This window comes from Lissotriton helveticus, chromosome 5_1 (genome assembly GCF_964261635.1).
Source record: "Lissotriton helveticus chromosome 5_1, aLisHel1.1, whole genome shotgun sequence".
In the NCBI taxonomy this organism is placed as follows: Eukaryota; Metazoa; Chordata; class Amphibia; order Caudata; family Salamandridae; genus Lissotriton; species Lissotriton helveticus.
The window spans coordinates 237,043,051-237,057,697 of NC_136065.1; positions in this window are offsets into that span (position 1 = coordinate 237,043,051).

Here is a 14,647-nt window from a genome sequence, read left to right on the forward strand (position 1 = left end):
TTTTATTTTAAAAAAGAAAGAAAACCCTTTGTTGCAGGACTCTGCAATGAACCCTGCACCAAACTGCAGAAAGCATAGACACATCCTTGTTTTTTTACGCTTTTTTATTATAATAGTGACTAATAACTAATTATTCACTATTAGAATACTTAAAATATGCTGAACCTCGGGTTAAGCAGTAACCTGAGGCATTGACAAGTATATGAACGCTGGCACAGACACAAGAAAGTGCCTACCCCAGCCATCAGACAGATTGTCCAGGGCTGGATGAGGACCTCTGTCTTGTCCGTGCTCAGCTTTAGTCAGCTGCTCTTCATCCAATCGGCGATGGCCTTCATGCTTTCGTGGAGGTTGGGTTTGGCGGTGAGGGGGTCCTTGGTGAGGGAGAGGATCAGTTGAGTGTCGTCGGCGTAGGAGATTATGTTGAGGTTGTGCTGTCGGGCGATGCGTGAGAGCAGGCCATGTAAATGTTGAACAGTGTTGGGCTGAGCCCTGGGGTACGCCGCAGATGATCTTGGAGGCTTCGGATCAGAATAGGGGAGGCGGACTCTCTGTGTTCTGCCGGAGAGGAAGGAGGTGGTCCATTCCAGGGCCTTGCCTCGGATCCCTGCGTCATGTAGGCGTGCGCGTAGAGTACGGTGGCAGACTGTGTCGAAGGCGGCGGAGAGGTCCAGCAGGATGAGGGCTGCGGCCTCGCCGTTATCCAGCATGGTCCTGATGTCATTGGTGGCCGCGATGAGGGCGGTCTCTGTGCTGTGGTTGCTGCGGAATCCTGACTGGGAAGGGTCGAGGATGTTGTTTTCTTCAAGTTATCGGGTTATCTGTCTGTTGATGATCTTCTCGATGACCTTGGCTGGGAACAGGCGCAGGGAGATGGGCCGGAAGTTCTTGAGGTCCCTCGAGTCCGCTTTGGGTTGAGTAAGACGTTAATCTCGGCGTGCTTCCAGCTCTCAGGGAAGGTCGCGGTCCCGAAGGAGAGATTGATGACGTTGCGCAGGTGGGGTGCGATGGAGCTGCTGGCTTTGTTGAAGATGTGGTGCGGGAAATGGTCTGACGGGGAGGCGGAGTGGATTGTGCTCATGGTCTTGAAGGTGTCATCGATGTTCATGTTGGTCCACGCTGTCAGGGGGTCGTGGTCGACGGTGTGCAGCGAGTCTGGAGTGTCGGTGTCTGTTGGAGCTGTCTGGGTGTTGATCTTGCTGTGGAAGAGGTGGCGAGGGAGTCGCACAGGGCTTGCGACGGCGGGATGACGTTGGTGTTGGAGCTGGGGTTGGAGAGTTCCTTCACGATGTTGAAGAGCTCCTTGCTGTTGTGTGTGTTGTTGTCGAGGCGGTATTTCAAGGAGATCCTCTTGGCAGACCTGATGAAGTGATGGTGGTTGCGGATGGTGTCTTTGTGTGCTGCGTGGCTGTCCGGTGTCTTTTCGCTGTGCTACTTTTTCTCTAGTTTCTGGCAGGTGCGCTTGGATGCTAGGAGTTCCGAGGTGAACCAGCTGGCTCTCTTGCTGGTGTCTCTGTAGGTGGGTTTTTCAGCTGGGCTAGGGTGTTGGCGCAGTCGTCTATCCATCGTCTGAGGTTGTGGGCAGCATCGTCGGTGTTGGAGGACAGGGGCGTAACACAGGCCCCCGCAGACCCCGCGTTGCGGGGGTCCTCTGTGCTCCGAGGGCCCCTCACTCTCAGTGGAGCCAGCAGGCCTAAATGGTGCACACTCGGCTTCCGTCCAGGGGGCCTCAGTGCTCCGGGGGGCCCCCTCACTCTCATTGAAGCCAGCAAGCCTAAATGGTGCACACGCGGCTTCCGTCCAGGGGGCCCCGTGCTCTGGGGGCCCCCTCACTCTCAGTGAAGCCAGCAAGCCTAAATGGAGTGCACGCGGCCTCCGTCCTCATTAATTAAATATTGCGCGCATGGCACGCCACCTTCTTCATTAATTAAGTGTGCTGTGGACGTCCAGGCCCCGTACCCGGCCTCTGCATTAATCATTGGTGCGCTGGCAGGGCCTCTGGGCTCTTTATTTCATTAAATGTTGGGTAGGTGCGTGGCGCGCAGTTGTCTCCGCGTCTGCGCTGCACTCTCTTCAGAGTGAGGCATAGAGTATTGTGCTGGTGGCCAATTCCAATGTCATGCGCATTGCAATTAAGTGTGCGCATGACCAACGAGGCATCCGAAGACCCAGAGACAGTGAGAAGGATCGTCTTTCACTCTGCGGCCGCCTGGCATAATTTGTTTTGCCGACTTGCAAGTAATGGTGACGTAGGCCTAGGGGCCCTGTGTAAGGGTGCCATAAACTGAGGACGCAGAGGAGGGTGCATGAATTGTTGAGCTGACTCTGCGTGGTGGGCGCAGTGTCATAGCTTGTCACTCAGCTGGCTGATTTCGTTGGCCTTGTTTGTTACGTTGTGAAAACCTAACTGCTGCCGAGAGTACTGAACCGCAAAGGTACTGACTACATGATGAAGAGCCTATCTTAAGAGGTATGTGTCTGGGTGTGCAGGCAGCTCCAGGTTGTGTGCAAAACGAAAGGCCAGTTACGGGACCCTCAAGGAGACAAAGGCAAAGCTTTGGATTTGCACTGCAGGCTTGCACACAGCACACAAGCAACTTTGGGGAGAAACTGCACCTCAATCCAGCAAGTGTTAAACAACGAACTTCTCTGCTCCATAAGAAGGAATGGCAAAGAGTATGCTCCCTCATCCGAGCATACAGCACCGCCCATAATGGATGAGACTGAGCTGCACGTGTTTGCTGTAGGCTGAGAGAATGAAGCCTGCCTCAGCACGGGAGTCCAGACCAAGTCCATCACTCCCTTGGCACCCTTTACACTGACACCACCTACTGATGCGCTGATGCCTGCAATACACAGTATAGATGGACCCCCAAAATGACCACGTCTGCATGACCGCCTTCCAATACCAAAGGAAAGGCAGCAGATGATTGACGGCAATCTCAGAAGTATTAGTGCTTACATCAGTCCTAAAAAAAGAAAGAAAATGCCACCCAGTGCTGCCAACGCTTCTAAATATTTGCCGCCAGACGCTTAGACATTTCTGGACCAAACCCAGCACCTTACACCTTGGCAATCGATCTGGGTTTAGATGACCTTGATACCAAAGAGGATATTTCCCTGGATTAAAGGATGAACCTTGGAGTGAAGCATCCCTAGAGCCGTATTCTGGAAAGGCCTTCCCTACAGATGGCACACTGACTTTTCATATAGTCATCGCCGGAGCAGCGTCACATCGTAAGTAGCCATGTACGTGGAAAAGTTCCCCTTCCCCAAAATGACATATGTGATCTAACAGTGGATACGCCCTGGGGAGGGGGTGTCTGTGTGCCTACACATGACAGGGATATTTATGCAGTGAGTAAGCTCCATCTCCAGCTCAAGTCCTTTCCGACGGTTGTAGTTCCCAATCTGTCATCGATGTGATGATGATGACCCTCTGAAAATAATATGCCTTGTACTTACTTATACATAGGGAAACTGTTTTTTTATTAAAATGCGTGGGCGCATACCTCGCTCACGTGACAGCTCCTCGAACTGTAGCACTTTAATAATTACCTGGTTTTTGTTTCTTTTATGTAGTCACTTTGGGGGTGGTTCAGAATTAATCCTGTGTTTTAGAAGTGGTGGAGGCTTGCCAGATAACCAGGGCTACCGGAGTTATGCGGCAGGGAATGGCTGGACTATCCGGCAGGGTTGAGCTAAATTATGTGGCCAGTAAAGGCAATTTATGCGGGGTAACGAGGAACATTTTATAATAGTATTTCAGAATTATTTTGTCATTTCCACACTTGTTACCACTGTCCGGGCATTAGTCCACCTCATTCATTCCAGATTTACATTCAAATATAACAATAAGTAACATAAATATGACTAATCAAGCTTTACAGAGAGCCTCCAAATCCGCAGATAACCAATAACCAACCAAATGAATGTGCAGAACATCCAAACAAAGGTTTAATTTAAATATATTTTTAATGATTGTATCTCACTTGAATTGTCCACAGAACATTTTGGCGAATTTTGGAAGGAATCTATTTCTACAGTTTGAAAGCTTCACCAGTAGTGTCGCTTTTGTGGTATGTAGCTCTTATGAATGATATTAACCAGCCCCAGGTACAGTTTAACACATCTTGGGGACCGATGTGGTAGACCAACTCATTTCTTCCAGATGGACAACTCAGCAGCTTGAACTCTTTTGACATCTTTTGCATTCAGTATTTCCCTCTCAGACAATAGCAAGCTGACAGCTTTCATCGTGAGTGATTCTTCCAATAGGTCTATCTTCTATTTGTGAAACAACTTCCTAAGTGTCCCAGGGCATGTGCCATTGAATTAGCATACATAATTCAGCAATCAGCATCCAAGAACAAGTCACTCCCAAGTAAACATAAGTAGTCACTCTTTCCAAATCATAGGTGTTTGGTTTTCTTAATATTTCTTTTTCTGGAACACCATGATATTAGTTTGGCTATGTTTATTCTTAAATGATTTTCTTTGCAATCAATGGAGAAAGTGTCCAGTAACCGCTGTAAGCCTATAGGCGTGAGATCCAAAATGACTGAGTAATCTTATGCTTGGATTACATATGTATCTTATCAAGGAGGCAAAGGCAGTGGTCCTTGTAAAGCTTTAAGTGCATCCGAGACTTAAAGAGAGAACACAGAAGGTCTAGAACGCAGCCTGTTCTAAGACAGTTTGGTGTCTCAATCCTCTTTGTTACAGACCCATTTTCACTTTTCTGTGCTCTGGTCCAAGACCGAGTGTGTAATTCAATTTTCAGTTTCAGCAATGCTGAACGTACCCCACAGTCTGACATTTTTCTCAACAATATAGTGTTCTATATAGTGGGCTGTGCATTCTGGGGCCATGTACCTTATAGATACCATATAGTGAAGAGTACTATCTAGTGCATTGTGCAGACTAATATTGTGTGCTTTGAGTACTGTGTGTAACTTACTACATCATGCTGTCTAGTATTGCATGAATTTGAGTCTGTGCTTCAGCTCTACACGTTATGTTTTCACACCCACAGGTGACAGAAGTGTACTTAGTTCAATGCACCAACACTTAAATATGAAAGACAGGTTTTAGTAGCCCTGTAGGACCCCATCCAATACATGGGGGCGTAACAAAGGCCCCACAGCCCTCAGGCTTACCCATACTAGAGGCGGCCCCCCTCATCCCCTACAGATGTGAGTGTGAGGGGCCCCTTCGGCACATCTTGCAGGGGGCCCTCTCACGTTTTGTAAGGCCACTGGCAGCGGCTGGGGCCTGAGTATTTTAAAGTCGTCCTACCACCAGGACTCAACAGTCCTCACAAGGCTTGGTTTAAACATTATCTCTGCATGCCCGCCTTGTCACTTAGATGAGAAATTCATTTTCGTGGCAGAACTTGAACATGTTGCCTCTATTAAGGTACACTCCCTCGTTACGTCGGAGTAATGTAAATGCAAGCTTAGCAGTGAGCTACTAACTGCGTCAGTTTGGTTCGTTTGCAGGACTAGCACTTGGGTGTTTTTTACTTTACCTGCACAAGCACCAATTTGCTCCAGTGTTTCTTACACATTGTAATGTCACCCTCCAAGTAAACTGTTCGCCCTCTTTGCAGATGTGGCGTGCCCTTTGTTTCGTATGTGCCGAATGTGCAGAGAGTGATAGAGAATAAAAGTGCCAGTCCCAAGAATGCTTTAATCTGAGCAGCTATCTGGACAGCAGCTGTCTCAAAGGCAGCGCAGTCTGAAGAAATCCCAGGCTATGAATCCTGTGCTTGTAGAGATGTGGCTGTGAGTACAGGGTGAGAAGTGTGACTGCAAGTGCAGATTGAGATATGTGGCGCTGTGACGTACGGTGAGAGCTGCAGTTGTGACTCCAGCGTGAGAGGTGAGCCCGTCTTAGCAGAGGGTGAGTGAAGTTTGACTTTGAGCCCATGTGAGTGCAGAGTGACAGCTGAGCCGTGTGAATGCAGTGTGGAAAGGGGGCCTCTGTGAATGCACTTCAGACCTTGTGAATGCATGGTGTGCCTCTGTGAGTGCCTGTTGAGACGTGAGCTGATGTTCTTGCTGGGTGAGTGGTATGTCTATGTGAGAGAGGAGTCTGTGTGGATGAAGGGTGAGAGGTGTACCTATGTTAGTGCAGGGTGAAAGAAGAGTGTGTGGCAGTGCATGGTAGTAGGTGAGCCTATATGAGTGCATGGTGACATCTAAGCTTTTGTAGATGCATGGGCGCCAAGGAGAATGTAAGGGGATATTTGAGCCCTTGCAAATGAACGATGAGAGATAAACCTTGGTGAATGCACGGGGTAGGATGTGCCTATGTGAGTGCACAAGGAGGGGTGTGCCTCTGTGAGTGAGTAGTGGTCTACCCATGTGAGAGGGTGAGAGGGATGCCTATGTGAGCAGAGAGCGAGTGATATGAGTGTGTGTGTGCAGGGTGAGTGGTGTTTCTGTGTGAGTACTGGGTGAGTGGTGTGCCCACGTGAGTGCAAAGTCGGAGGCGTGCTTGCTTAAGTAGAGGGTAAGTCATGTGAGTCCAGGGGTAGTGTGTGACTGTGTGAATGCAGGGGTAGAGGCACGTCTGTCTGAATGCATGGGAAGAGGAGGGGATGGGTGAATGCAGGGTGAGAGACATGCCTGTGTGTAACAGAGTAGCCATAAAATTAGAATATCCTACCACTTCGAACCAAAGCTCTGATGGTACCAAGCAAGCACAGCAAGGGAGTCCAAAACAACCTAGAAGTGCTCCTCTGTCTCTTTCATCCAAGCATCTATTCATTCATCCTTTCACTCTCCCATCCACCTTCTGCTATCAATCATTTCACCTTTACATTCTGTCATCCATTCATTATTTTTCATCCAACTTTCAATCGTTCCATCCATTGGCCATGTTATCCATCCATCCATCCTCTAAGATTTTCATTTATTCTACCATCATTTAACCCTTCCTCAGATTTCCCTTTACTCTGCCATCCATCCAGCCTCTGAAATTTCCCTTTACTCTGTCATCCTTTCATCCACCCATGTATCTATCCTCTCACTTATTATCCTCTCACATAACATAACATGTATTTGTACAGCACATGTATCTTGGCGTTGAATAACAGATGTTTTTTGCTACCCAACTCAATGGTATTCATTTTATCGACCCCAGAAGGATGAAAGGCTTAGTGGGCCCACTGGGATTTGAATCTGTGACTATGAGGTCGAACAGAAGCCCCTACAGTTGACTCATTAGTCCACTGAGCCACCAGACCCACTCATTAACCTATCATCTCACTAGTGACTTAACAATAGCCCCCGCACACCCAGCGATGTGGGGGGCAAGCTCCAGAGGGCCCCCTCCAGCACTGTGCAGGAGTGGCTGGCTGCACCCTGAGAGCTCCTGAATGGGTCCAGAGCGTGGGGGGCCCCTCCAGGTACTTTGCAGGGGGGCCCCCTCAAGTTTCGTTACGCCACTGTTGGAGGAGTCGGTGGGTGGGCTGAGAGCAAGGTTTGTTTGTAGTTGGTCTTCGGTGACTTTATTTCAGCAGCGGCGTGGGATCTGTTGGGTGCGGTGGTGTGTGGTGGGTTTCTGGAAGGTGAAGTGGACGTAGCGGTGTTCGGTCCAGAGGAGTTCGGTGGTGTGGCTGAAGGAGATGTGGGAGCTTGAGGAGAAGACGGGGTCAAGTGTGTGGCTGGTGGAGTGGGGCGGTGTTGTGACGAGCTGTCTTAGTCAGAGGTTGTCGATCAGAGTGGTGGAGTTGCTGTCGTTGTTATTTTCCAGGTGAAAGTTCAGGTCTCCGAGGAGGATGTATGCAGTGGAGGTCAGGGCATGCGTGCTGATGAAGTCGGCAATGGAGTCGCTGAACTGGGCTTGGGGACCGGGGGGTCTGTAAACGAGGGTGCTGTTGGGGTCCGTGTGGATCTGGAAGTGCATGTGTCCGGCAGTGCAAAGAGTATTGTCGGTGCTGGTCGAGACACTGATTGTGTTCTTGTGGACGATGGCGATTCCTCCTCATCCTCCGCTGGTACGGTCTCTGCAGGTGATCTCATAGCCGTCTGGGATGGCTATGGCGATGTTGGGTGCGGAGGAGTCGTTCATCCAGGTCTCTGTTAGGAAGGCGACGTCCAGTGATGATGTGTCGAGCAGGTCCCAGAGCTCAACAGCGTGTTTGCATGCGGAGCGGGTGTTCAGTAGGATGCATCGGAGGTGGTTGAGGTCCTTATTGGCGGGTGCTTCAACGGCTCTGAGGCTGGTGTAGTTGCAGCTTTGGCAGGTGACAGTACCGTGTGTGTGTTTCGGGGAGGCCTTGAAGCAGGTGTGGGTCCGTCCGAGTGCGTGGAGCGTACTGGTCTCGTAGTGGTGGCGGCCGCCCCCTGTGACTCCCTCACTCCGCCCCCGCAGCGCTCCTGCTATTCACGCCGCCCCGCCTGTCCTCTCAACGGTGCTCCACACACCGGCAACGGGTGACTCCCTCACTCCGCCCCCGCAGCGCTCCTGCTATTCACGCCGCCCCGCCTGTCCTCTCAACGGTGCTGGCTCTCCACACACCGGCAACGGGTGACTCCCTCACTCCGCCCCCGCAGCGCTCCTGCTATTCACGCCGCCCCGCCTGTCCTCTCAACGGTGCTGGCTCTCCACACACCGGCAACGGCCCTCCCCTCACACCGCCACTCTCACCGCCTCCTGCTCCGCCCTCGCGACCACCTCTCCTTCCAGCCTACTCTAACGGCAGACCTTTGCGGGTTAGGCTGCGGTCATCTCGAGCCCTTGGCCGCCATCTTTAAACTTGCATTTTTAAGTGCGATTTGATCGAAGGTATACGAGTATTGGAAACTGAATCATCTGCCTCTCTCTATATATATATATACTAATAAACGAAGTGCGTATTCAAATATGCCTGTTCACTATTTAGCGTTGAGTAGCTGGCTCCAATTAGGGAGCTGGTCATATTCAAATATGCCTGTTCACTATTTAGCGTTGAGTAGCTGGCTTCAATTAGGGAGCTGGTTTGAGGGGAAGGCGGGAGGCCTCGGCGGCCTCCGAGGCAGTGCGGTCTCCTAGGAGTCAGCTGGCTGAGCCCTGCTCCGGGGAGGCCGCTGACCGCCGATGCAACAAAAAAAAAAAAGGCGGCCGCAAACCTCCGATTTTCGGATTCGGGGGCGTGTTTTGGCGTTCTGAGTGACGGGTGACGTCACAGGGCGAAAGAACGCCAAAAACACGCCCCGAATCCGAAAGAGACGGGGCTTGTTTGAAGTGATGCATCTCTCCTCCAATGGCTGGCCTCTGTTTAGGAAGCCAGCCAATGGAGGAGAGATGAAGGAGAGAGGCGGGTTCAAGCCCCGTACTCAAAATCATTAAATCTCCGACCGGAAGCTTAAAAAAAGGTAGTTCAAATAATGCAAACAACGTCATCAGAGGAAGAATACTAAAAGTCAATCAATCAGAACACTGTGAAACCGAAATGTTCTAGGGTGGGCCAGACACAGGGAGGAAAGGCATTGAATCAAAAAGACATAACCAAGAAAGACAATAAATCATCCATTCCGGGTCAAGAGACTGACCCAAAACCCAATATATATATATATATATATATCACAACGCTCCTTTCCCACGAAAAGCGGCTGCTCACTCGATGACGGGTGCTGTCGGCGGCTCGTGGACGCCGCCACATATGACGCTCCAAATCCTCCCAAAACTCCAGGAAAGGATAAAACAGCACTCGGAGGGCGAAATGTTGCCAACACGCTAGATTTTATTTAGCGGAGAGGCACACACATATATAGTCTACATCAGTGGGCTACATCAGTGATGTCATTTGAGATGTCATCAGTGATGTCATCAGTGATGTCATTTGAGATGTCATCAGTGATGTCATCAGTGATGTCATTTGAGATGTCATCAGTGATGTCATCAGTGATGTCACTGACCATGTCATGAATGATGTAATATGTGACATGATCAGCAGTGGATTGCGGGTGCGCGATATATAGTTAGTGCAACTAACTATATATGCGAATTTCAATGGTTTTGTGTGAGTAAAATAAGGTTTTGTAAATGCTAATTCCTAACTATATATGGTCTATAACCTATGGTTTTTTCAGTGAATATCTATATATATATATATTGGGAACAATAGGTCTGACCTAAAGCCAAGACCTTGAAAAGTTAGTAGGTCGACGTAGTAACAGGCGATGCACTAACATACAAACCAGTCTCGCACCCTAGAAATCATAAACCCAGTGCTATCCGTGGGATTACCGAAGTGGTTTGCTTTCATCTTTCACAATGATAAACTTTGTGTCATATCTCATGCCATCTACTTGATAGCATGGAGAATAATGGGTAGAGTAAAGCACACGAAAAACCTTGCACAGGGATAAAAGGCTGAACTAAATTATAAACCACACAACGGACACGTGACCATACTGGGGTGCATTTAAAATGAAATTTGTTACAACAAAGTAAATTATTATTGACACCGACAAAACCTGAACAGGTTGCTTTTATATTATATACAATACATCGTTCTATGTCATTTGTATGTTTGCTTTAAGTATACACGCAGTTCAAAGTAAAACTCTCTCCTTTGACAAACTGTTTGCAAAACACGTTTGACCTTATACTGTGCATGAAACACTTCCCAGTCTGTATTTCACATTCAGGGTCTGTGTTCAAAAGCAGAGGACTGTATCCACTGGCTGCTTTGCTTGTCACATCTGCATCCTGAGGGTGCATGTTGGCTGTAACTCTGGTACCTTTTGCCCCAAGTGTAGGTTTCACTTCTGTCTCTGGCACCCACGCAGACTTCCACAGACATTTGGCATGCAACCTGAGGGGCACTGCTGCCCTTGCGACCCAGAGACTGTGCCTTTGAACATTCTCTGCGACTCTGTTATGTTATGTTATGTTATGTTAGGGCTATTTGTATTGCGCACGGCTGCTCCAGCGAAGGAGCGTCCCGGCGCACCGACAAGGTGGCGAACACAACACAACAGAAAACAGAAAATATTATTTAAAAATGGGGGTATGGATTTTAACATAACTCAGAGAACAGAAGGGTTCCTGAGTGGCTCCTGAGCGTTTGCCCATCTAATTGACTCATTTTGGTTTCGGTAGTCCCCCAATCCCTTTCCCTCCTTGCTCCTGTGGCTGCCCCCCTCTGCTCTGCTCCTTTATTCATGGACGTCTTTACTTTTTTTTCTTTTGTCCTGGCTGCCATTTTGCTGCTGCTCTCGGCCGCTTCTTTCTCCTGACCCTGGCCCACCATCTTGTCCGTTCCCTCGGCCTTCACCCATCTCCCTCGTTTCCCCCTTGACGATCCTCAAATGTGCCTTTTTTCCATACCCCAGTATCCCCCCCACCCTCCCTACTCCCACCCAATTCTACTATTTGTATATATATGATTTGATTTGATTTGATTTGTGGTTTTGTAAAGCGCTCGTATGCCCGTGGGCATCTTGGCGCTGTAGAGAAGACGTGTTGTCCTAAACTGGTGAAAGTATTTTATCCGGACTTGAATAGCCATGTTTTAACCGCTTTTCTAAATGACATTAGGGAGGTACTGTTTTTGATTGCGAGAGGGAGTTGATTCCAGTCTTTGGCGGCATGGAGCAGGAAGCTTCTGCCTCCCCACCTCGTTATTTTGAATCTAGGAACTTGTAGCAATTTTGCCTGGCTAGACCGTAGGTCTCCTGTGGGGACGTGTGGCTTAAGGTGTGTTCTAAGGAACTCTAATCACTAGTATATGCTGTACACAATTGTACTCTCTACCATTCCTATGTGACGCTTAGAGTTTATCCATTCGTATCGCTTCCTTGAGTGACTCTCTTCCTTGTGTGACTTTACAACTTGTACATTTGCAATTTTTTCTGTTTGTATCTTTTATGTAACACACGTAATCCTAAGTCCTTATGTATTGAAACTGGTTCTTATGTAAAGTGCTCTGACACCTTCGGGTAAAGTTTGCGCTAAATAAAATCGCATTAAATAAACTAAATAAATAAAATAAAATTGACAGAGGGGGTCATCAATCCTGAGCCCTGCTACCTAAAAAGGGAGTTCTGTTTGAAGGCTATACTAGTTGCCTCTCTGTTCACCCTCCAAAGCTTTGTAAAGCATTGCTAATCACTGGACATAAGACAATCTGACCTTGTGTCTTACCTTCACCAGAAAAGCAGAGCAAAGAAGTAGCCGACTCACTAATTTTTACATTGCATCAATAAAAAAAAACAAAAATGGAGCTGGCACACTTTTGGCTGCCATTGTCAAAACACCACTATAGTGCAAGGGTGTGTGTGTTCTGTCAAGCATAGGTTTGGTGCTGGTAGACTTCCCTTCCAGTAAAAAAAATAATGCTTTAATGCTTATCCCACTTTGCGTGTGTACTGTACAATGCAGCAAACATGGAAAGTTGGACAAGTTTTGAGATTTTTTTCCCTCAAACATTGTGCCTCCCCAGGGACATAATGCATGTCCCTGCAGCTCCGGGTCAATGAATATCTGTGAGATATGAAGACTCGGAGCCCTTCTCCTTACATTCTTCATAATTTTGCATTACCCACTGTGCTTCTCTCAAGGAGGTTTATGTTTTTGGTGAAACTCCCTGTCTGCCAATGCTAGTAGATAGGAATTTGCATCAAAACCCATGGGTGGTTGCATGGAAATTCCAATGTACCAGCCATAACAGATCCCTTGATGCAAAATGGCACAAAGTTGCACATGGCGCTTCTAGCACAAATAGGGCTTGCGTTGGAAACTAGGTCCCAACACAACATTTAGTGCTGGGTTTGCATCATCTTTGTGACACAAACCTGGTGGAAAGTGTTGCTAAATATCCCTCAAAATGTCTTACTTTCTTATTTGGGTGTTATGGGTTTCACACATCTGATTTTCCAAATGTTGAAAATTGTTTCCTCCTGCCACAGAGAGAAGTTCTTTCTTCCAAGACACTGTCAGCAAAATGTTATAGAACTATTGTTGCATGTGCCCCCACTAAGTAAGCTCTCTGAGGAAGCCAGTGGGCTTTGCTGCAGGTCTTAGACAAAGACACAAAAGTCTTAAATGGCTCTCATGGAATGGTGTAAAATCTAACCTTGGTCTTCTTTATTGTTAGTGAGGAAACTCCCCATGTTAATGCATACCAAAGAAACTAGGGGTACTAATGCATCCACTGTAGGTGCCTGTGTTTGACCTCATGGTCACAGTTTCAAATCCTGGTGAGCCCACTCAGCCTTTCATCCCTTTGAGGTCGATAAAATGAGTTCCAACATCTGTAATTCAGCGCGTAGATACCTACGGGTGAACATGCGCTTTAAAAATGCACATAAACAATTATGACACAAAAAAAACACAAAAAAACACACACAAAAAAAAAAAATGCACGTTATGATATGTTATGTTAAACCCTATTACTGAAAAAGCTGAAATAATCGGGGGAGTATGTATCTACGGTAAAGGGAGGTGCTGTTCTCTGGAGAAGGGATATTTAAGCTTCTGTCTGAATTGGAGGAGGGTTGGAGGTATCCTGATATTGACAGGGATGTAGTTTCCGATCCTGGGTGCATTGACAAAGAAGGCCTGTAGTTTGTTTCTTCTTTTTTGTATTTCTTGGTTTTTCATCTGGCAAATTTCCTGGTTCCAAGTGTGTTGTTATCAGCTTGAGGTTATTATTGCAGATGTGCCATTTTTGAAGGCCTGGTATGTGATACAGCTTGTCTTGAAGATGATACTGGTTTGGAAGGGGAGCCAGAGTAGTTCTTTCAATTCAGAGGTGTTGTGGTCACACTTTTTCAGGCCTTTGGTGAGTCTTATCTAGAGTGTGTGGTGCCTTTCAGCGTGCATTGTTCAAGCAGAAAGATCTATGGGAACATTAAATGTTTTCTTAATATTCCAACTGTGTTTTGACGTGAATGAATCTACCCAGCTCTTTTGACTAGTCATAAGAATTACAAGCTGTGAAAGAATATGTTCTCTGTGATGCATGAAACAACAACATGGTTTATTGTCTCCAAGTTTGTTTTTGGTTTGCATACATGATCTAGGAAGAATGGCATGTTTCCAAACCATCATACCATACACCCACCACGTTTGGATAATGTTAAAGAATAATCTCTTAAATTTGCTGCACGTGCTCTTCAAAATATGCTCATTGCACCAAAGATAGCTTCTCCCTGGATGTTGTATACTTTCACTATTTTGGCCAACCTCCATATAGCCCACTGCTGAGGGCTATACCAGTTGTTAAAGGCCCTGAACCCAAGATATAGGCCCAAGCTGCAGACGAGGGCCTATAACTAGGGTGAGGGCCTTTAACAACAGGTATAGTCTGAGGCAGAAAGGCTATAAGGCTATTAGAACATCCCATCGATTTAGGGTAGAATGTTCTAGATTTAAAAGGGAGAAACAGAGACAAACGTTGGAATGTTGGAGCACCAGCCAATATGAGCCCGGAACCAGTGCACTGTCTTCAATGGAGCTCTCAACACGCCAATGTTTTAATAAGTATTCTGCAAGCTTTTCCTAATTAACCATGTTGCCCCCACAGCAACTGACACTGTTTCTGTTAGTTGGCCCCACATCATTTTATTAATTGCAAATTGCGCTGGCATAGAATTTGGACCTTACCCGCCTTGGGAGCCCATAGAGATCCCCTCAAAGATTTATTAGC